The 25,277-nt window shown below is 41.8% G+C and overlaps 1 protein-coding gene across 2 annotated transcripts in view; it reads right to left on the bottom strand.

The window, feature by feature from the left end:
* NBAS (NBAS subunit of NRZ tethering complex) overlaps positions 1–25,277 on the bottom strand; it is a 335,203-nt gene that overhangs the window by 68,987 nt on the left and 240,939 nt on the right. The gene's annotated exons all lie outside the window — the stretch shown is intronic.

Genomic DNA, 25,277 nt, shown 5'->3' with positions numbered 1-25,277 from the left:
CCTACCCTCCATCCCCAACAGCTGCCTCCAAGTCACTGCACATAAAATTAATGTTTTATAATAGATGGCTGGCGTTTTCTTAGCCTCTTATAGATATGCATGAAAGATATCTTTAGGAAGGCACTGTTTTCACTGCACTGTAACTGTCTGCAAATACAGCTTCAGAACAAGTTCTGCAACCCCAGCACCTATGACATAAAATCAGAAGCCACCAGTGACCAGCAAGGATCGGCTACAGTATTGTCTCTTCCCCTAAATAATCTGAGAATGCCTTTCTGTGACTAAGAAATACAAGATATCCTAGAACCCGTGTTTAGTTCAACAGACCTCCCTACGCCCCCGGTGATGTGGATGGAAAGACTGAGCCCCAGGGAAGGTAGCTGATACATTTGGGTTCGTGTCGAGTGAGAGAGTGAAAGTCGGAATTCAGGTCCATGGTGACCAAGCCAGTGCTCCCCGTCACTGTCCACCACAGTCACTCGGTTATGTCGGCCTCGTCACAGGATCTGACTGGGTGAGTGAATAAAATCAAGACTTCACAGCCCCACTGGACCCTGTATGACTTGCCCTCCAGCTCACCCCACCTCTCTAACCCAGTGTCCTCCTTTCTCCCACTCTCAGCCTACTCCTGAGACACTGACCTCCCTGCAGGCCCACACAGCCTTTCTGCTTGTTGGGCCCTCTGTCTGGAATGTTCTCCCAGGGATCCTTACATTCATTCCTCAGGACGTGGTGGAAAGGTCACATTATACATGCGGTCTCCCTGAGCACCGAGGAAGAGCGGGCACATCCTCCGTCCTCACAGGGCCACCCTCTCCTCACCCTGCCTGGCTTTCTCCTCACCACTGGCATGCTGTGCTCCTACTTGCTGTGGTCTTCACTGCCGTCTCCCCAGAGCTCAGAACGGTGCCGCACACACAAGAAGTGTACTGAACATATAAAGGAATGAACGGATGAATGACAACATTTCAAAATGATAGAAGCGTGAAAGCAGACTTGTGGAAGCAGGAAAGCTTATGACATGTGTATAACCACTAGTGAGCACTCAGACACAGCAGGAGTGGAAAGGGACGGATAGAAAATGCTGGGCTTTGGAGGTCACTTACGGTCTCTGACGTGCACACTTTTGGTTGGCTGGCTAGTTCTTAGAATCCTTTAAGGGCTGTAAAAACTAGCTTAGCTAAGGGCAGTACAAAACCGGCTGCGGGCTGAATTTGACCTATAGGCTACAATTGACTGACTCCCCAATCTAGAATATTAAAAAACTTTAGCTGGAAAGATGAACTGAGAATGTCTTGACTGCCAGGCTAGCTACAGAATCTGACCTGCAGGAGTTCAGGAGCCACTAAAGGCAATTGGTATTCTGAAGATAATTGCATGGGAACATTTTAGTCGGTTTTTTAGTTTAAAAACACGTTGTAGATTTTTTAATGTGAAACTACAAGTATCTGAGAAAAACTGTCATCATTTCTCAAGCCTGCCTTTGCCTGTCCTTTCCAAATCAGTTCAGGGTTCACTCCTTTGAGATGCTGTCATTAACATCATCTCCTCCCTTATGTGTTCCTTTTAAAGCTCACCTGTATCAAAGAACCCATCTCACTGTTAAAATTGTCTGGTTACTCGTACATTTCCCCTGACTAAACAATGTGACCCTTCAGGGAAGAAAGTGTGCTTTTTAAAATCTCTGTACCCCTAGCCCTTAATACAATGTCTAGCACATTGTAGACAAACCGAAAATAGCTGCTAAATTATTCAACAACTCTGCTCAACATAAGGGTGTGGGGGAAGAACCTTTAAAAGTCCAATGAAATAGCATGTTCTCAACATGTCTCATGTCTCAAGAAATTTGTGGTCCAGAATGCGCCCAAAGGCTCCCTAGTGTCTTATTCCTATAAGATGGCCTCAAAAGACTAAACTTTATAAGGACATTTTCAAGAACTTGAAACAAAACCTCAGGACTAGATGTATGTTGTCGGGACAAAGCCAGTCAGTGGCAATCAGAAGTCACGCAGGAAAAGGCAGCAGGACGTTAGACACTGGACATTAGGCAGCGAGGCTGGCCCCGGGCTGGGTGCTGGTGACACAGACAAAATGAGATCAGGTCCCTGTCCCGGGGGATGCTACATTCTAGCTGGAAAGACAGAGAGAGAAATGGCATTGCAAGGAGGCAGGATCCTTCTTCAAGTGCAGTGGGGTAAACAGGACCTGCTGATGAGGACCTCCGAGGGGCAGTCTGTCTGGACAGGAAGGGGAGGGCTGGGGGGCGAGGGAGTGGGCAGGAAGGTTTGCTGAGGGATGCTATCTCTAAAGGGAGTCCTCAGGGGTGAGGAGGCATTAAGATGGGAAAGGAAGAACTTCAAGAGGTCTCCAGGTTAAAGGGGGTTGGGGGGATGCTGGGGTAAATGGATGCCACATGGCCTGGATGCCGAGTGCAAGTAAAGGCCCATCAGAGCCTGAAAGAGGGAGAAGGAACGGGCCAGCACAAAGGGCACGTGTGCTGGGCGAGAGGGCAGCTCTCTGTCACACTCGTGCCTGGGAAGGCGTGCAAGGAAGGAGCTGACACGGAAGAAGGACACAATCACTGCTGCCGCGTCATGAATGGCTTGATTCAAAATTCACCAAGACAACTTCCCTTGTGTGCAGGGACCTTAAGGCTGATGAAATCTCACCAAGCAGATACTATTTTTCTCTTTTAAAAATGAATATAGTGTGACTTTCAGATAAGTTGGATATTTATAAAATGACAGGTGCCTTAGGAAAAGCCAGATGCTACCTACAGTGTCAGGGTGGGAAAGCCAGGCTTTATCTACCATTCACATTGCTAACATCAACTGTATTAAGTAATGGAAAAGTCACAAGCGAATTATTTCACTCACACTTTGGTTTTAACATCACAGTTAATTTGAGAGACTGAAAAAATTTTCTTTGACTAATACAGGATAGAGAGATATCCGTTCTTTCTGGGTTCTATGTAAAATCTCGCTCCGCTTTTCTTTCATCTCCTTTTCAAGCACAGACACTCCAGTGCTTACCATGTGCTGGGCCTAGTTTTGGCACAGGAGATACAAAAGGAAATTAAAACACAATCTCTACCTTAAAAGAACATCCATCCTAATGGAAAAACCAAACACAAAAATAAGCATTCATAAAACGTGACAGAAATATAAACTAACTATGCAGGTGCAAGAAAAAGTACCTGTCTTAGAAAGGCAGGAAAGTCTTTACAAAGGAGGTGGCACCTAAGCCAGGGCTCGAAGGATGAGCGAGGATTCCTGCGAAGAAGAGGGTGAGGTGACCTTGCAACATGGGGAATGTGTTGTTGTCCAGTCACTAAGTCGTATTCGACTCTTTGCGACCCCATGGACTGCAGCACGCCAGGCTTCCCTGTCCTTTGCTGTCTCCTGGAGTTTGCTCAAACTCATGTCCATTGACTCTATGAGGCCATCCAACCATCTCATCCTCTGTTCCCCTCTTCTCCTGCCCTCAATCTTTCCCAGCACCAGAGTCTTTTCTGGTGAGTCAGCTCTTGGCATCAGGTGGCCAAAGCTTCCAAACATTTCTGCCCAAGACCTGCACACTGTGTGCATCAAATCTCAATGTCAGAATATATGCGTGGGCCATGTATGCATGTATTAAAAGCCCAAGTTTCATGAAACAATTTACCCCCTACTGTGCTGCTGCTAAGTCGCTTCAGTCGTGTCCGACTCTGTGTGACCCCACAGATGGCAGCCCTCCAGGCTCCCCCATCCCTGGGATTCTCCAGGCAAGAACACTGGAGTGGGCTGCCATTTCCTTCTCCAATGCATGAAAGTGAAAAGTGAAAGTGAAGTCGCTCAGTCGTGTCCGACCCTCAGTGACTCCATGGACTGCAGCCTTCCAGGCTCCTCCGTCCATGGGATTTTCCAGGCAAGAGTATGCAGTGGGGTGCCATTGCCTTCTCCGAGTTTACAAGCTATTCAAACATAAAAATAAGGATGCAGGTTTTGTCATAATGAATCATATACTTTAAAAAATCAACAGTAGAATTTTGCTCCTCTGCTTTAACTGTCAATTGCTTATATAATAAAAATGAATCATGGAGGATACAGAGGCCACTTTTTCTTTGCCTTTTCCCTTATGGAATAATCACAGTAATACTATCATTCTTCAGCAAAGTGTAAATGGCCCTATCTTTTGTACTGTTTACTTTCAGCACTGACATAGCTAATACATCCCTAAGTTCTTCAACAACTTGAAGGTCACCTTTATCCAAATGAAGAGGGCCATGAAGAATGTTAGAAACGAGATGTTCCTGCAATCAGTAGTGAAGGTTCCTGTCCACTGGGGCTGTGAAAGCATTCATTCACATTTTCCATTTAAAAATCTTTTCCTATCAAATGCATGCATGGGATACATAACACAAACTGTTATTATTAAGAGCATTTTAAGTAGATCTAATGAGTTTATGTCAAAATCGAGAGTAAGTATGAAAATCTAGATCTTATTCTAACTCTTACAACTATGTTGGATCATTCAAAACCAAACTGAACTGTTGCTAGATGTGTGAAACTGGGCTGAAAGGAATTCAAATGTCATTTTTAGATGTTCTAGGTGACAGTAAACAGAAAGAGGGATAAAGAAAAGCAGAAGGGGAACTGACTGTGCTGAGCACCTACTGACACCAAGATCTTTATTCTTGCTATTTTATTTAATCTTCACGGTGTTTATTCAAGGTGTCCGTTACAGATACTGTGCTTGTCTCCCTTACGTCCACTTCATACCTTGTCTAGTAAATGCTGACCATGCAATGGCCATGGGACTGACTCAGGGCTGCCTAGAGTTAGTGCTGATGGAGTCAGACCATTCACGATAATCCCATACCTCTCACCACAGTGGTTAGTTCAGGTGGTCGGGCCGACTGACGACCAAAAGCCACAGGAATCTGTTCAGGGGTGATGTAACCCCTGAATGAGAGGCTCAGGTTTTCTTTTCTATGCGCACGTGGAGCTTTCTTACTCTACCTGCTGTGTATCGATTAGGAAGTGATGTAGCCTGTTTCCATCATTCAGTGCACTGAAGCAAAGAGCCTGAGGGTGAAACTAACACCACAGACAACACAGAAAAGAGACAGAAACTGGCTTGTTGATGACCACTCATTGTTGAATCACCCAACCCCAAAGTCAGCCCCACCTCTGAGCTTTTGAGTTACATAAGCCAGGAAATTTTCTGCTCAGTTAAGCTAATTTAATTGGATTTTCACTTGTGTCTAAAAACATTCTAAAATTAATTTATATTTATATAGGAGCAATTATTATTCCCCATTATGTAGAGGAGAAAACTCAAGAGTCATTTCCCCAAGGTCGAGCTTGATGGGAAATCAGGAAGGTCTAACTATAAACCTCTCTCTCTATTCATCACCATGCTGCCACTCAAAGAACTTCACAACGTGTCTAAGATTCACCAGGATTTAATTTGATATGATGAAAGGCCACAATATTTGGTTCAATTCACTTCAGTCGCTCAGTCGTGTCGGACTCTTTGCAACCCCATGAACCGCAGCACGCCAGACCTCTCTGGCCATCACCAACTCCCGGAATCCACTCAAACCCATGTCCATTGTGTCGGTGATGCCATCCAACCATCTCATCCTCTGTCGTCCCCTTCTCCTCCTGCCCTCAATCTTTCCCAGCTTCAGGGTCTTTTCAAATGAGTCAGCTCTCTGCATCAGGTGGCCAAAGTATTGGAGTTTCAGCTTCAACAACAGTCCCTCCAATGAACACCCAGGAATGATCTCCTTTAGGATGGACTGGTTGGATTTCCTTGCAGTCCAAGGGACTCTCAAGAGTCTTCTCTAACACCACACTTCAAAAGCATCAATTCTTCAGTGCTCAGCTTTCTTTATAGTTCAACTCTCACATCCATACATGAACACTGGAAAAACCATAGCCTTGACTAGACAGACCTTTGTTGTCAAAGTAATGTCTCTGCTTTTTAATATGCTGCCTAGGTTGGTCATATCTTTCCTTCCAAGGAGTAAGCATCTTTTAATTTCATGGCTGAAATCACCATCCACAGTGATTTTGGAGCCCCCAAAATAAAGTCTGACACTGTTTCCACTGTTTCCCCATCTATTTGCCATGAAGTGATGGGACCGGATGCCATGATCTTAGTTTTCTGTATGTTGAGCTTTAAGCCAACTTTTTCACTCTCCTCTTTCACTTTCATCAAGAGGCTCTTTAGTTCTTCTTCACTTTCTGCCATAAGGGTGATGTCATCTGAATATCTGAGGTTATTGATATTTCTCCTGGCAATCTTGATTCCAGCTTGTGCTTCCTCCAGTCCAGTGTTTCTCATGATGTACTCTGCATATAAGTTAAATAAGCAGGGTGACAATATCCAGTCTGTTGTTCCATGTCCAGTTCTAACTGTTGCTTCCTGACCTGCATACAGATTTCTCAAGAGGCAGATCAGGTGCTCTGGTATTCCCATCTCTTTCAGAATTTTCCACAGTTTATTGTATCCACACAGTCAAAGGCTTTGGCATAGTCAATAAAGCAGAAATACATGTTTTTCTGGAACTCTCTTGCTTCTTCCATGATCCAGAGGATGTTGGCAATTTGATCCCTGGTTCCTCTGCCTTTTCTAAAACCAGCTTGAACATCTGGAAGTTCACAGTTCATGTATTGCTGAAGCCTGGCTTGGAGAATTTTGAGCATTACTTTACTAGCATGTGAGATGAGTGCAATTGTGTGGTAGTTTGAGCACTCTTTGGCATTACCTTTCTTTGGCATTGGAATGAAAACTGACATTTTCCAGTCCTGTGGCCACTGATGAGATTTCCAAATTTGCTGACATACTGGGTGCAGCACATTCACAGCATCATCTTTTAGAATTTGAAATAGCTCAAATGGAATGCCATCGCCTCCACTAGCCTTGTTCGTAGTGATGCTTCCTAAGGCCCACCTGACTTCACATTCCAGGATGTCCGGCTCTAGGTGAGTGGGAGTGATTACACCTTCATGATTATCTGGCTCATGAAGATCTTTTTTTGTACAGATTTTCTGTGTATTCTTGCCACCTCTTAACATCTTCTGCTTCTGTTAGGCCAGGGAATGGCAAACCACTTCAGTATTCTTGCCTTGAGAACCCCATGAACAGTATGAAAGGGCAAAAAGATACGACATTGAGAGATGAACTCCCCAGGTCAGTAGGTGCCCAATATGCTACTGGAGATCAGTGGAGAAATAATTCCAGAAAGAATGAAGGGATGGCCACAATATTAATGGAGGGAATTTTCCAGATTTTCCAGGGTCAGTGTTAATTTAAAAGTGTTTTACTCTGTTCTCCTCATGGAAATTTTGTCATTTGATAAGTGGCATCAATTCATCATAGTCTTCCCCACATATGGGTGGAATGAAAAACTAGCTCATGAGATGACATACGCTAGGCAGAAAGCTGGTTATACTATGATTAAGGAACTCGCTATGTGATTCAGTGACCAAAAGGTTAAATAGCATCCTCAAAGGATGTTTACAGAAATGCATTATGAAAGCAGAGATATAGCACACATGCCTGCATTACAGTAATTAGCACAAACTGAGTCACTCTCGTGTCAATGCCTCTCTGGTCCATCTTCATCTCTCCCATAAAATACCACACTGGCCTTCACACTGGAGTTTCCCTGTGTCCAAGCTGGTGCCCTCTGTTTCTTTCTCTGATCATCACCAAGGTGATCTTTCTAAAGCAAGAATCTGAGAATGTCACTATCCAGCCTAAAATTTACGTCTAATAGGTCCATTCTCAGGAGAGTCTAAAACCTTTAGCCAGGTAAGCATTCATTCATTACCAGGCTCTTTCTTCTCTCTGTAGCCTCATCAAGATACTTCTATCTATATCATTATGTCTTGTAGTCAACTGAAGGCACTAGATTATCCCATGCCTGTACCAAACTGCCACATCTACCTGGAATGCCCCTCCTCTTTTAATTTTTCCCTGCATGACCAACACCCTCATTTATTAAGACTGGACTCAAATACCTCATCTACTATGAGGCCTTTCCTGGGTGGTCCCATCAACTAACTGTTAACCATTTTTAACTGACTGCTACTACATTACAAGTCATCAATCATATCAATTCTGAATCCTTCACTACTATATTTGTTTACCGTCTCCATCTGTGAAAAGTTCCCCCTGATGGTAGGCAGAAACAACCAGCATCCTGAGATGGATGCAATTAGACAGGGATCTTCCTTTGGGTACCATTACTTGAAAAGCTTTTGGCACCAGCCAAGTGGAGAGGGCATGACTTTCCATTATAAATCCCTTTACTGCCCAGGCAAGAGAAAGTATTCATAAAATGGCAATTAGAAGATAAATCTGCTTATAAGTTTAAAAGGTACTTAATAAATGAGAGAAGGGATCATAGGATGAACAAAGAATGGAGGAGGAGAGGGGGACCCACATCACTGAAGATTTATGGTTGAACAACGAAAAATTCAGAACCCTGAAGTCAGCCAGGCAGAGAATAACATTTCAGCAGGGAGGTAATTTTTGGATTTTTTGCCTTTCTTTTTTTTCCTAAATGTTAAAATACACTTTGGTATTTGCTGTACATTATTCTAAGATTGCTGATTTATTCTTCTGTCTTCCCCAAGACGTCCACCCCCTGTGAATTTAGAGCCCACAAGCCTCCCAGGAAGGAGTGTGTACTCTTTCTTGTGCTTTATTCATGGAGAAGCCTGCAAGGGCTGCGGAAACACAGCAGCCGAGTGCCTGCCAGACTCCTCCTCGGCAACAGAGGCATCATCATTTATGATTGGATGGCGAACATGGTCTTTCAGCCAATTTTCAATCTTACTAAATTATTACCATAGCCAATTTGAAATAATTTCCAAGCACAAACAGAGAATGAGTTTTCAGCCTGCCAGTCAAGCTAATAATCACGAGTACCCAAGATGGGCTTTTGCAGCCAAATTTCTCAGTCGAGGGAGGCCGTGGGAAGCAAGATTTGGGGACCAGGCCTATCGACAAATCCTGACTTGGTCACATCTAGCTCATAATACACAGTCTCATGAGCAGTCTCATGGAGCAGTCATTTAACATCCTTTAGCTTTAATTTTCTTATCTCTTAAAATGATGATAAAAGTATTTATTTCACAGAGGTGGCAGGACAATTCACAGAGTAACATTACAATAAATACCACCTTCCCCTTTTTATAGTATCTTATTTGAGGGCTGGAGGTGAAGAGGAAAACGGTTAATCCACATCCGTTGTTAGCCTAGATGACTATGAAAGACTTTTGGAAGAAAACATTAGTCCCTCTTATTGTTACAGGGCGATGTTGACAGACAATCTAAGGGCCAATTCTCAGGCTGCTTCTTCTACAGGTCACAATACACAGAGTGGATGCCATACCCACAATCCCTCAAGGAAGCAGCCAAACGGGCCTGTTAAACATAGGCTGTCTGCTTGGCAACAAAACTCTTCTGAATCTGACCACAGCTATATTCCTAGCACTGAGAACAATTTCTGATACACAGGAGGCACTGATGGTGTTTTTTCAGTCTTGGATAACAAATAACCCAAATTTAGAAGCTTAAAACATTGATTATCTCACAGTTCCTGTGATTCATGAATCTGGTATGGTTTAGCTAGGTGCCTCTCTGGATTAAGATCTTTCACGAGGCTAGAAATGAACCACTGGTCAGTCGTGCGGTTTCATCAGGTCGCTTGGTTGGGTGGCAGGAGATGCATAACCACAGTTACTCCATGGTGACTGGCATGCTTGGTCTCGCCATCTGGGGTTCTTCACAACAAGGTGCATTGATTCCCCAAGAGTGCATGACCCAAGGAGGGGGGATGGCACCCAAGAAGGAAGCCATGGTCTTGTCAGAACTCACTTTGTAAAGGGCATCCTGTCACTTTTGCTGTACATATTCTGCTTGTTAAAAGTGAATTAAGTCAGTCCAGTCCACACTCAAAGGGAGGAGATCACACAGGGGATTCAACACTGGAAGGTCAAGATCAGTAAGGGTCATCGCACAGGCTGTCTTTCCCAGCCTATTCACTGACTCAAAAAACAGCTGGTCAATGAATGAACAAAGTAGCCAATGATGCCTACTTGAAGAGATCCTGTGCCAAATAGGAAAACCAGACCGACTTCTAGGGAACTTTGTGGATTTTTCACTTTTCATAAATGGAAAAATCGCAAGTGGGCAAATAATCAACTTTGGAAGCGTAAAGACGACGTAAGACTTTTACCAGGCCAGCCTTTCTTTTCCTTAGAGTCTTGTAACAGGTCATTTTTCATAGGACTGTCTATGTTTTATTTATGAATAAGTTATATTACATCATATTATGCTTCAAAAACTATTTTCTATCCTTTGAGTATTCTACCTGCTCCCTTTATTCTGTGCCTTTGACAATCACATGGGAAAGACAATTTTTTTTTAGAGTTGCTCCTTTTTGCTTATCTCCTAAGCTCCTGGCTTTCTGCATTTTCGTCAAGATAGGATATGCTTATCAAACAAAACTCTCACCTTGGAAAATAGAAGAAAATGGTGCCTTAAATGAAAAGGCATTTAAGAACAGGAATGGAAGGATAATGTTTACAACTGTAATAATACATACAATCTAGCTGAAGGTCAGATGAGAGCAATATATATTGCACATTTAAAAACCCTGAAATAATCACTACTATGTAGCATTAGTAACAAATATATGCCTGGAATATAGAAGGCATTCAATAAACATTTACTGATTATCTCTTCCTTTGAACACACGGCATTTATTAATATCCTTAATGATACTTCTTATATTAAATTATAAATTCATTTGATATGTATTCATATATTTATCCCAATCAACTGTGAGCTTCAAAAGGGCAAGGAACTTGGCAGTCTTTATTTAAACCTGTTTACAGCACCTAGAACAACTGTACTGAAAATGTGCTCACATAAACAGTTTCTGAATGTATCTGGAATGGATAAAGTCACTCAGTTTGAAATCAAATAAGTCAAATGCTGACTACATCAAAACCAAAGATAAATAGGCAAAATACTGATGAGATTATAGGAGGAAAAAGTATGAGTTAACATTCAGTCACCCTGTAAAAGTGAGTAAACGTAACGCTTTACAGTCAAGTTTGCTAAGTCACTTCACTCGTGTCCAACTCTGCGACCCCATGGACTGTGGCCCACAAGGCTTCTCAATCCATGGGATTCTCCAGACAGGAATACTGGAGTGGGCTGCCATTTTGTTCTCCAATAGTCAAGTTCAGTATGATTATAAAATAGCAACAACAAACACCATTAAAATTTAGGGGGGAAATGGACAGCATATGCGTATGCCTGATGCGTACAGCTGACTGATCTTCGACAAAGAAACAAAGGCAATACAATGGAGCAAAGACAGTTTTTTCAACAAATGGTGCTGGAACCACTGGACATGCACATGCCAAAAAAAGGAAGGAAAAAAATCAATCTAAACCCGGACCTACATCTTTCACAAAAATTAACTACAAATGGACCTTATACTTAAGCGTAAAACACACAACTAAAAACTTTTAAGAGATCACATAGGAGAAAATCTAGATGACCTGAGTAGGGATATGAGTTTTCAGATATAATACCAAAGACATAATCCATAGAAATAGTTGATAACTAGACTTTACTAAAATTAAAAACTTTTGCTCTGAGAAATACAATGTCGAGAAAGTGCGAGACACGCTACAGATGGGAAGAAAATATTTGCAAAAGATACATCTGATAAACTACTGTTATATAAGATATACAAAGAACTCTTAAAACAACAATAAGAAAACAAGCCAGTTAAAAAATGGGCCAAGGACTTTAAAACACATCTCACCAAAGAATATATACAGATGGCAAATAAACATGTAAGAAGATACTGGATATCATAGGATATCATATATCCTCAGGGAAATGTAAATTAAAATACCAGTGAGATACCACTACACACAGATCAGAATGGCCAAAATCTAGAACTCTGACACCATCAAATGCTGGCTAGGATGTGGAGAAACAAGAACTCTCATTCATTGCTGGTGGGAATGCAAAATGGTACAGTCACTTTGGAAGACAGTTTGGAAGTTTCTTACAAAATTAAACACACTCTTACCATATAATTGTACTCCTTGGTATTTATCCAAAGGAGCAGAAAACTTACATCCACATAAAAACCTACACATTAATGTTTACAACAGCTCTAATCATAACTGCCAAAACTTAAGAAATGACCACATGTCCTGTGGTAGGTGACTGGATAAATAAACCAGTATATCCACACAATGGGATATTATTCAGCATTAAAAAGAAATAAACTATCATGCCATGAAAAGACACAGAGAATCTCAAACGCGTATTACTAAGTGAAAGAAGCCATTCTGAAAAGGCTATGGAGCATATGACTATATGCAGCTATAGTCTATATAAAAGCATAGCAAAAATATGGACACGGTAAAAAGATCAATGGTTGCCAGGGGTTTGGGCGGGGGTCATGAATAGGGAGAACACAGAGGATTTTTAGGGCAATGAAAATACTCTGATATTCAACGTGGTTAGATAATAATGTCACTACACATCTGTCCGCACCTACAGAAAGAACAACACGAAGGTGAACAGTAAGGTGAGCTATGGGCTTTGGGTGACGATGATGTGTCAATGTAGGTTTATCAATTAAAAAAAAGTATCTCCTAATGAGGGATCTTGAAAGTGGGGGAGATTATACATGTATAGGGGCAGGAACAACTAGGAAACCTCTGTACCTTCCTCTTAATTTTGTTGTGAACCAAAACTGCTCTAAAAAATAGTCCTAAAAAATATATGAGAAAGGAACTTTTCATTCAGAAAAGAAACAGTGTCTTCTGAGACAAACATGCATTTGACATGCATCCTTTCAATTTAAAAAAAATTATGAAGATCAAAAGATCTTCCATGTGAATGGAAATGTAGTGCTCAAGTCACATTCTGCTTCAAAAAGTTGTAACAAATACAGATGAAGAAAAAAAAAAAAAGATCTTCATTCACTGTTGTAATGTATACACAAAGATCAATGTGGATATATACACACACTGCTGCTGCTAAGTCGCTTCAGTCGTGTCCGACTCTGTGCGACCCCACAGACGGCAGCCCACCGGGCACCCCCGTCCCTGGGATTCTCCAGGCAAGAATACTGGAGTGCGTTGCCATTTCCTTCTCCAATGCTTGAAAGTGAAAAGTGAGAGTGAAGTCGCTTAGTCGTGTCGGACTCCTAGCGACCCCATGGACTGCAGCCTACCAGGCTCCTCCATCCATCGGATTTTCCAGGCAAGAGTACTGGAGTGGTGCCATTGCCTTCTCCATATATACACACATACACACCAGTAATTAGAAAGACATGCATGTAGTTTCTTTGGCTTTAAAGTTAGTATGTTTGATCTTAAATAAACTAAGATCCACTGACTTACATATAAGAAAGTATGTATGCATTATGGAACTACATCAGCTTTAAGGGTTTGATTTTTCTTCCAATACTTTTTACCATTTTTCCATTTCGGTATTAAAAAAAAAAAACAAAGCTGATGTAGTGCCATAATGCATATATACTTTCTTATATGTAAGACAGTGGATCTTAGTTGATTTAAGATCAAACATACTAACTTTAAAGTCAAAGAAACTAAATGGTATGGACCTAACAGAAGCAGAAGATATTTAAAAGAGGTGGCAAGAATACACAGAAGAACTGTACAAAAAAGATCTTCACGACCCAGATAATCACGATGGTGTCATCACTCACCTAGAGCCAGACATCCTGGAATGTGATGTCAAGTGGACCTTAGGAAGCATCTCTACGAACAAAACTAGTGGAGGCGATGAATTCCAGTTGAGCTATTTCAAATCCTGAAAGATGATGCTGTGAATGTGCTGCACTCAGTATGTCAGCAAATTTGGAAAATTCAGCAGTGCCCACAGGACTGGAAAAGGTCAGTTTTCATTCCAATCCCAAAGAAAAGTAATGCCAAAGAATGCTCAAACTACTGCACAATTGCACTCATCTCACACGCTAGTAATGCTCAAAATTCTCCAAGCCAGGCTTCAGCAATACGTGAACTGTGAACTTCCAGATGTTCAAGCTGGTTTTAGAAAAGGCAGAGGAACCAGAGATCAAATTGCCAACATCTGCTGGATCATCGAAAAAGCAAGAGAGTTCCAGAAAAACATCTATTTCTGCTTTATTGACTATGCCAAAGCCTTTGACTGTATGGATCACAATAAACTGTGGAAAATTCTGAAAGAGACGGGGATCCCAGACCACCTTGAGAAACCTGTATGCAGGTCAGGAAGCAACAGTTAGAACTGGACATGGAACAACGGACTGATTCCAAATAGGAAAAGCAGTACATCAAGGCTGGATATTGTCACCCTGCTTATTTAACTTATATGCAGAGTACATGATGAGAAACGCTGGGCTTGATGAAGCACAAGCTGGAATCAAGATTGCCAGGAGAAATATCAATAACCTTAGATATGCAAATGACAGCACCCTTATGTCAGAAAGTGAAGAAGAACTAAAGAGCTTCTTGATGAAAGTGAAAGAGGAGAGTGAAAAAGTTGGCTTAAAGCTCAACATTCAGAAAACGAAGATCATGGCATCTGGTTCTATCACTTCATGGCAAATAGATGGGGAAACAGTGGAAACAGTGTCAGACTTCATTTTGGGGGCTCCAAAATCACCTCAGATGGTGACTGCAGCCATGAAATTAAAAGATGCTTGCTCCCTGGAAGGAAAGTTATGACCAACCTAGACAGCATATTAAAAAGCAGAGACATTACTTTACCAACAAAGGTCGTCTAGTCAAAGTTATGGTTTTTCCAGTAGTCATGTATGGATGTGAGAATTGGACCATAAAGAAAGCTGAGCACCGAAGAATTGATGCTTCTGAACTGAAGTGTTGGAGAAGACTCTTCAGAGTCCCTTGGACTGTAACGAAATTCAATCAGTCCATCCTAAAGGAAATCAGTCCTGAGTTTTTATTGGAGGGAGTGATGTTGAAACTGATACTCCAATACTCTGTCCACCTGGTGCAAAGAGCTGACTCATTGGAAAAGACCCTGATGCTGGGAAAGATTGAAGGCAGGAGGAGAAGGGGACGACAGAGGATGAGATGGTTGGATGGCATCACCGACTCAATGGACATGAGTTTGAGTAAACTGTGGGAGTTGGTGATAGACAGGGAGGACTGGCATGCTGCAGTCCAGGGAGTCACAAAGAGTAGGACACAAATGAGCGACTGAACTGAAGTGTCTAAAACCTTATTACATATAAAAGTAAAGGGTGGCAGAATCACAGTCCCCAAAGAGGTATATCCTAATCCTTGGATCTGCAAACATGCTATGGTAACGGCAAAGGGACTTTGCTGATGTGATTAATGGTCCAGTCCCTGCAATGGGGAGATTATCCAAGGCTTTCCACGCAGGCTCCCATCTTTTCACGTCAGTCCTTGAAAGTGATACCCTTTCCTGGCTTTGGTTGGAGAGAAGTATGTGAAGACAGAGAATCGGAGGGAGGCAGTGTTGTCGGCTTTGAAGATGGAGGAGAGGGGCCACGAGCCAAAGAAGGGAGTTTCACTTCCTTCACTCTGGATTCTCCCCTGGAACCTCCAACAACAGTGGAGCCCTTCCTAAACCTGCATTTCAGCCCAGAGACCCCTGCCCAACCTCTCACCTACAAAATTAAAGACAATTAATGATATTATTTCAGCACTGAGGGGTGTGGTAATCAGTTACAGTAGCACTAGGAAAAGTAATACATGGAGGCGATTTTTTTATTACTTTTTCGTTTCTTCTCCTTTTTTTTTAAAAAAAAAAAGGAGAAACACATATAAACTGTGTCAAGGAAAAAGTGATTATAACTGAAACACATGAAATCCAGGCTATTTGAGGAATAAAGAAGAAATGGGGCATGAAAGTCTTGGGGGATATATGGTATTTTTATTCCATTTCTCAAAGAGCAAGGAAGGAAGTGGTTCTATTTCTTGATACAAAAAAGAGACCAGATAAGGGGCAGATGTGGACTCCATATAAGAAATAACATCAATGGATCCAATCTGCTTCAGAAAATAGTGGGTGCCTCCCTGAGGAAAAAAGATTATCATTGGCTGAAGACCTCTAACACTAAACAGATAAGACTAGGATTGGAATTCTGACTCAGCTACTAAGCTGCTTCTGACCTTGAACAAATTACTTAACCTCTAACCTTCAGTGTGCTCATTTCAAACCGAGATGTAATATCAACCTTGCAGGGTCACTGTGATGATAACTAGAGAGAAGGTCAAGTGGAGAGCCAGCTTCTGGTACATAATAAGTGAACAATAAATGGGAGCTATTACCACTGTTATTACACAGCACGTGCAGTGATCTCTGTAGATGACAGGTAACGCCTGAGGTCTTATAATTTATTGTTAGCTTGACCTTCATTTAGTATGTGTGGCAGGAACCATTTTCCTGTCCTTTGCACAGTTACTACCCAGGCCTGCAGAGGAGGACGTTCCCCGATTGGTCCTGAGAAGGAAAGTACTGCTGCTCTCTTCGCCTTTCACTTTCGGGGGAGGAGGAGGGACAGCTGATGACACAAGGGGGAGACACTGACGCTGGGTGGCTGGTCCTTTCCCTTTCTTTCTGAGATGTGCCTGTGACTTTTCTCCTGCTCTTGTCCTCCCGGTGGCCGACATCTGTGGGATAAGTGTGGACTTTGGTTCAAGTGAGGCATTATGTGTCCAATACATTCAGGTGACTACTGAACATTTGAAATGCGACTCATCTTTATTAACAAGTCCGCAACAGATGGTAAAGAGCATGCAAAAATAAAAACAAAACAGCAAAAACAAAAATGTGGAAATATCTCGCTCATATTTTTATGGGCTTCCCTGGTAGCTCGGATGGTAAAGAATCTGATTGCAATGCAGGAGACCTGGGTTGAAATGGTAACATTTAGGACAATTTCACCTATTTTGTGTCACCTTTTTTAAATGTGACTGCTAGAACTTCTCAAATTCCACAGGTGGTTCACATCACCATTCTACTGGGCAGCACTAACCCAGAGGCCACCACTTGGGGTCCCATGGGTGGGAATCAAGGTGGGAGGCAGCACTCTTGAGGACGCACTCATGCTCTCCAAATAAAATATCCTCGTGTTTGGCAGGGATGTCTAAAGATCTGGGCAGGGAGCAAGTACGAGGAAGGCTGAATGTATAAAATCAACCATGCTTGCTACTCCAACCCTCCCAACAATAAAGTAACTGATCTTCATCTGGCTGATCCCTCTGACTCTTAACTGACCGTAACTTTGGAAGACGAGACACTATTTACTGCTCTTTCCCCATCAAGCCCCAAATATATGATGGAAATACTTCAATTCAGACAAGCACAAAGCAAAGGTAACAGTCTTCTCGTGGTCCTCAGGGGCACAGAATTCAAAACCATTTATGTTGATTTCAGTTGAGAGATGTATTGAGGGTGATTTTCAGCAGAGACAAACACCGGCATGAGTGGCAAAGCTCCCTAGAGAAAGGTCTCTGAGACAAGTGGGATTTCATAGAATAAAAGACAGCAACAGTAGCCACTGGGACACAACTGAGAGGAACGCAGAGCTTAAATGGGGAAATGGAAATTAGGTAGGCAGAGTGACTGCAGACGGGGCCATGTGAAATAAATCAGCCTCAGAGAGGAGATACGGGGGATGCTTTTTCTTTCCTCCATGGAGAACACACATCACAGTTAACCTCTTGATGGGAGACCTACCCAACCAATCTCTGGATAAGCCTGATACGCTGGCAAAGTTAAACCCAGTGGGGGGTTTTTCTGTCGACTCCCCTTCGCTCTCACCCCACCAGGCCTCTTCCATGCTCTCCAGCCTTCTAGGAATGTGTGTCTGGATTGAACTCGGAACAAGATTTTGCTTGGCTCTTTCAGAGCTGGTGATTTGCTTGAGTTTTCTAAATTACAAGGTCATGGAGTTGAGGTTGATACTGTTTTAATTTTTTTCTCTTTTTCTTTTAGAGTTTTTAAAATGCAATGTATGGAAAACTTGGGGCAGGATTAATTTAACTTCAGATTTGCTGAAGAAGCTACTCCTAGAGTGAAAGAAGGTGTATTCTGCTGAAAGAACCTGATTTATCACCCGACACTTGACGTAGCCCTCTCTGTAAGACTAAGCAGAAACCAGGAAAACCATCTCTGAACTTTACTTTTGTTGAATTTACGAATTTTGGATTTCGATGGAATTGAACTTGAACTAAAAGGGCAAGTGGATTTGATTTTAAGGATGTCAATTTCTCCCTGGGAATTTAATCACGGGAATTTAAATTTGGGTCATTTTAAAGTTGCTGACCTGTAACACTTGGCCTATTTCTACTCTCATTTAAGCTCGTGGCTTAACTTAAAACTTGTGATGAGTTTTAATCTTCAGTTCAGTTAGGCAAAAATCTGAGACGGGAAACAGAACAGAGAGTGAATTTTTAGCCTCGTCCACAGGAAGGTGGAGGAGGGTCTCTTCTGACCTAGGCTGGAGTTTTCTACAACAGGTTGCACTGCCACGACTGGTCCCAGGAGGATGCACCACAGGGCTCACAGGGACGGGAGGAGTGGCCTCAGGCAGTGGGCGTGGCAGGGCGGGTAACAGCACCAGGTCCCCACAGACTCTGGACTCCTTTCTCCCCTCACTGGCAAGAGGTTTCATTATCAAGCCGAATTAATTAAGCAAGCCAAAAGTCCCCTGTCCTCTCCTCATCTTTCCATTACGAGGAGAAAATTTCCACTCTAACCAAAACTCTAGCAAGCGCACCGTGGGCATCCCTCTCCCCTTCTCCTGACTCCTCCCCACTGGATGAGAGCAGACTTCAGAGCCACAGGTTAATGTCCCAACCCCAGACTGCCCTGCCTGTCAGGGCACACCCATCCTTAGCTTCCTTCTAGAATGACTTTCTGCAGCCGTTCTTAACAAGCCAAGTTTCAAACAAGTGTGAACTTTCATGAAAGACAGACTACTGGGCTGCAGATCCAGGCCATGTTCCCCAATTCCAGCTCTTCCAACAGTATTTATTTATTGTTGATAGTCATTTTCATTCTCCTGAATTCTAAAAGGGGGTGTGAGTAAAGAAAGAGTGGAGCCATTTTTAATCATGACCCTCAAACTATTGCATTCAAGTCCTGGAAAAATCAATCACCTCTTCTCTAAAGCGAAATCCTGGCCTGGGAATGAAACTGAGAAAGAGGTGAATGTATGCCTCTCCCAGAGAACTCTCTGCTAAGCTTGATTAATATTAAAAAATGTATATGTTTGCTAAAAAAATTATAAAAGCTAAACTTTGTAGAAGGAAAACATATATTGCAAGCTCAAAAATTCATAGAGTGTTATCATGACATTACCATGCACACATTCCCTTTACATTTTCCAGTTCTTTCTGACACCTCTACATTTGGAAAGCTGATTAGGAATTACACTATTTTGAGGAACTGAACTATAAGACAATCCTTTAGGCACTGACCAGACATATCTTCATTATTTTTTGTATTACACATATTTAGGAAGTTGAAATGCTCTTTCATATGGGCACCGGATGGCTGTGGTTTTGAAAAGAATAACTTATAACTGGTTCTCAAAGTGTGGGCCACAAACTACAAAGGTCTATGACTCTTTTCAAGAGTGACCTTGTGAACAAGGTCAAAATTATTTTTGATAATGACATGAAAACATTATTTACCTTTTTCGCCATGTTGACACTTAGATGATGGTAAAAAAGCAATGGTGGATAAAACTGTGGGGACTTAGCACAATCAAGGGAGTGGCACCAAGCTGTCCTAAGAGTCACTGGGCTCTCTACTGGTATTTTCATTTGAGAATGTTCTTGATGAAGGAGTAAAAATAATTCATTAAATCTCAACCACTGAATGCATTATCTTCGAAGGACTGAGAGATACACATAAAATGCCTCACTGTGTACTGAAATATAATAAAGAAAAATGTTTGAATGACTCTCTCAGTCATGAAGAGGTGAAGTAGCTGCTTTGGCATACATTACCATTTGTGCTTGAAAGAACGACTTAATAGACAAATTATGGCTATTCAGACTTGAATATTTGCCAAACATTTTCTCCAACGTGAACAAAGTGAGCCTGTCACTTCAAGAAAAATAACTCACAGTATTTGTTGCCAATGACACAACTTAAGCTTTCAAGCAAAAATCGGAATTTTGGAAAACATGTACCCACAACTGTGAGCGTGACAGCTTCCCAATGCTTAAAGACTCACTGGATGAGATGAGTGTTCAGAATAATCCATGTGATTTTGTTGATGATATATAAGGCTCTGTATCAACATTTGGATGATTTGCATAACTCAGTGAGCCAATTTTCCAAATGCTTAATGCATTATATTCCAAATCATACACAGGTAAAAGAGCCATTCAAAGTGCGATCTAGAACAACCGTCTTAGTATAACGGAGCACAGAGATATCAAAGATAGGGGTTCTGATTCTACACTACAACTAGCCTGTAAGAATCTATCATTTGTTGAGAGTTTATTGTGGCAAGAACACTCAAAATTAGACCACAGGCCATTAAAGCACACCTCCCTTTTCTAACCTTGTATCTGTGTAAGGCTGAAAACTTCATCTTCTTCAACCCAAACAACAAAAGCTGAACACAGAAGCAAACATGAGAACCTAGCTGTGTTCTGTTAACATTAAGCCAGACATGCAACTGTAAAATGATGTCACGCTTTCATTTTGTGTGTGTGTGAAATACTCTCTTTCTATTTTCCATTAAGAGATGCTATTACCATCAACCTATAAATGGATCTATTATTGGTAGTCTTAAGTGAATTAAACATATATTTTTAAAATATGTTGGTTTTAATTTCTAATATGATAAATATCAACAGATATTACATAAACAAAGGTTGTTTAGGATCTTCAATAACTGCTAAGAATAATAAGGCATTCACAAATTAAAAGATGTAAAAACTGTCCATCTATGATTATAACTATTTTAACAACCACTTTAAGGAGTATCTGTTTTTATACTGTGCTAGATACCTGGAGCTTTGGAGATAAAAGGCAACATCGTTCCCGTCAACGAATTTCTAATTTCACAGGGAGAGTAATTCTCAATTACTATAATTTAACTGTAAAGAAAAAAACTCTTTAATTTTAAGTTTCTTATAGGCATGTCTTTTATGTCTTGATGTCTCCAATGGCAACTAATAGAGTACACGGCACACAATAATGCCTAAATACTTAATAAATCTGTATAGTATGCATTTGACTGATGCATCAAAAAGTTATCTATCATGCCATGCAATCAGGAAATATGCATTACCTAAACATTTTTACACAGATTTCTGACACCAATTTTCATTATGGTGAAAAATGCACTCCCATTCTTAGTTAACAGACGGCATTAGCACTGGAAAGATCCTGAAGTTATAGCTACAATGCAGCCTTTTGCTTGTGACTTAAACTTCTGAAGTAAAATTTATTTTTAGATCATATCATGGTTTTTAAGATAAATCTATTTTTCTAGATTTTTACAGCAATTAGTCTAGACAATGGGAGGAAATAGTAGCTTAGTTCAAGAATCTAAATAGTCTTATGAACAAGAGATGGCCTAATGCCGTTTCCACAGCTTCAGAAGGCAGAACCAGAAAGTTGGCAACGTAAGAAGAGAAAGAAAGATTCCTTATGTGTATATGTTTATGTGTGTGTGTGTGTGTAAATAAATATAGAAGCAGAGGTAGTGGCTTAATTAACAATAGAAATGATGCTCAAGGTAAGAGGTCAGACTAAAGAGGTTCTCAAGAATTTTTCTGCTCTAACCCAAAGGAGATACATTTCCCAAACGAACAAACTGGTAGAAGCTGAAACCTCGGGTGCACACGGGTGGGGAGCGGGTGGTAAACGCCTACCCAATCCAGTCTGAGAAGCAGTGGGCAGGACACTAGAAGGCACTTTTAATTCTGTGATTACCGAGCTTTAAAAGAAGGATTCGGGCAAACTCCAGAGGAGCACTTCCTAAATAGGAGGAGTATTTTCCACATCCTTATTTTTGGATGTAGCTCTACCAGCAAACTAGAGTGAGCACTGAGCACAGAACACAAAGGCTGGAATTACATGCAAGTGCTCCCTTTTATTAGAGAAGGCAATGGCACCCCACTCCAGTACTCTTGCCTGGAAAATCCCATGGATGCAGGAGCCTGGTAGGCTGCAGTCCATAGGGTCGTGAAGAGTCGGACACGACTGAGTGACTTCACCTTCACTTTTCACTTTCACGCATTGGAGAAGGAAATGGCAACCCACTCCAGTGTTCTTACCTGGAGAATCCCAGGGACAGGGGAGCCTGGTGGGCTGCCATCTATGTGGTCGCACAGAGTGACTGAAGCGACTTAGCAGCAGCAGCAGCCCCCTTCTATAATCACATCATGTCTGAACCAAGCAAATGGTGTTCTGACCTGCTTTTCAGCTTTGCTGACCATTTTCCTGGATTTCTAACCCACTAACTTGTTCTCTGGCCCTTCTATAAAAATGTTTCTAATTACTGATTTGGAAAAGCAATATGAGAGCAACCCTAACCTGACTCAACTGGAAAGCAGCAATTGAGAACTAGAGCCAATGCACTTGAAATATTTGTATTCTTTTCCCTTCTGCATATTCATCACCTCGAATGTCATGCAAATTCAATCTTAGCCTACATGACATAATGTTGTTTTGTGAATATTTTCCCCAGAATGTCTATGAATGCTGCTAGCGCAAGCGACTATTATTATGAAGGCAAAGTGCCTTAGCAGGCTTATTTCATCACAGAATGGGTATGAAATTCAGGCTTTGGGGATATTCCTCTATGAATTCCAGTATCTGAATACTTGTTAGGCCCTCTAGCAGGAGTTCACCAGTTCTTTCCAAAAATTTGGCTCTGAATTAAATGTGGGTGCACATTTGAAAACTGCACACTATATATGAGTAACATACACTTATTTTACATTTTTTACATCATGTACAAGCTGTGGCAACATCTGGTGTTTTGCAAACTTGGCCACATCCAGCCGCATTTCCTTTTCCAAATGTGTCCTCTGACGTGTGAGGGTTGTATTTCAACATGAATTTTATACCCTCTCTCTCTAGGACAGCGTTGTGTGATATCAAAGACGCACGGCACTTAAACTTTGTATTTGCCCTCTCTGAATGGAAAACTTAGAGCTTGCCAATTAATAAACCAAGAATAGACATAAAGCTAAAGACAGCAAATTAATGTGGCTGTCTTACTTTTCTATAGCTTGACTTAGTAGGAAACCACCTCTTGACACATTCTACAGCAAAATATCTTGCTGAGAATTAACACCATCTGGGCTAAGAGAAAACAACACCACAATTAACTGACTCGATCCCAACTGGGTTAGCTATGCATCTTTTCCTCGGAAAAAGTGCACATATGCCCACAGACAACTGGGTCATATATTTTCTCGTGGTTGGAGGGTATCTTTAAGAAACTAAGGCGATGAGAATGTGCTATAACTTAAAATCGTCTGACTTAAAACATAAGTAACAATCTGAGTAGACTCTGCATCTAAATCCTAGGTTTGCTTGCTGCTGCTAAGTCGCTTCAGTCGTGTCCGACTCGATGCGACCCCATAGACGGCAGCCCATGAGGCTCCCCCCTCCCTGGGATTCTCCAGGCAAGAACACTGGAGTGGGTAGGTTTGCTTAACCATGAGCAAATAACCGCTGTTGGAAAGTCTAGGCTGTTTGTCCACCCCCACACCCGTGCTCACAATTAGAACATGGCCTTGGCTGGCTATGCTAGGCTTTGTCTCTGCCCTTAGACAAAATACATAAAACCTTCTTCAGCTTGGGCCACTCCATCTTCCTGGCCAGTCTGTTCACTTGTAGAGCTCCTTCAGCTGGTTCGCAGGTCCCACCCAGCTCTGGAGCCATTTTCCTTTCTCAGCCCTTTCCCTCCAAAACACACTTCCAGCATTGCTAGTACGTAATTGGACTCCAACTTCTTCTCACCCTTGGAGATTTATCCACTGTTTGCTGGACTCTCGTCTTTTCCCAGACATTGCGAGGCTCTGGCCCGGCCTTCCTCATTTACTTAGCCCTGCTCTGGAAAAATCCATTCCATGACAGGCTGCTCCGCTTGGACTGAAAATGCCTGGGGCTCTCTGGCCCTACTTTTCCCCCACAGTTGCTACAAAGGCCCCAGGTCTCTTGACTCTAGCTGTTTGTTCTACTTCTTAGAAATAGTCTACTTCAGTACTTAAGAGCAAAGAGCCTGCAACAAGCCTCCCTGAGTTCAAATCATAACTCCTCTATTACCATATTAACCTTGTTAAATCTCAATTTCATTTCCTCACCTATTCAAATCAGGGTAATGCTATTATCTATTTCATAAATTCCAATTACAGCCTTTGCCCTAAGGAGGCAAAAGTCTAACAGAGATTCCTGAGGCTAAACCAAGGAGCTGAGAAGTGGCAAGTCCAAAGTTCAAAGCCTTGTAACTCTACATGTGTGCTCTTTTCAGATATATCATGCTAAATCCTTTTATAACCATCCTTGCTTTTTTCTTAACAACAACAAAAATGATTATCTCCTTTTCACCGTATTGGTTATAAAATTTCAAACCAAGTTATTAACTGAATTAATTGAGTCCTTATTCATAATAAGGAAATGGAGTCCTTGGTTATCCACAACTATTAATCTAGCTAAGCAGCTAAAACTAGCATTTCTAGTAGATGTTTGAACCTCCACCTGTGCCAATCTCCAAATGAATGACTTGGATTCTTAGACTCTATGCTCAGTGTTCAGGATAACATGAACTACAGTAAAAATACACGAGGTAGGGTCCTGGGCAGACTGGGCAACTTGGTAAAAAGAGAAGGTAGCAGCAAAGACGGGAGGGAAAGTGAAAGGAAGTCCCAAAGATGATGCTGTTTAGATCTGAGACCAGCAGTCAGATTTTCTAGGAGAGACAACGCCCCATGTCCAAGCAATGAGAAATTCACATTTGTGGTAAGCAGGGGAGTCTGGGTGAGAGGGGCAGGAGGGGAGGGGAAGGACCTATACTGTCTATTTCTGTGAAAGTCTACATTGTTGAAGGAGCGACGGCAGGACTTAGAATCCAGTTAAAAGTGCTCACCGAGACACAGAATGGACATTGGAAAATGCCACACAGACTCCAGGCAATTCTACCAGCCAGTCATGTCCTAAGTGTTATTAATGCGAAAATTTTTTAAGATCTTGATTTT

Source organism: Bos javanicus, chromosome 11, assembly GCF_032452875.1.
Source record: "Bos javanicus breed banteng chromosome 11, ARS-OSU_banteng_1.0, whole genome shotgun sequence".
NCBI classification, from domain to species: domain Eukaryota; kingdom Metazoa; phylum Chordata; class Mammalia; order Artiodactyla; family Bovidae; genus Bos; species Bos javanicus.
Note: the sequence above shows the minus strand (reverse complement) of the source record. Positions and strands in the feature narration are given on the sequence as shown.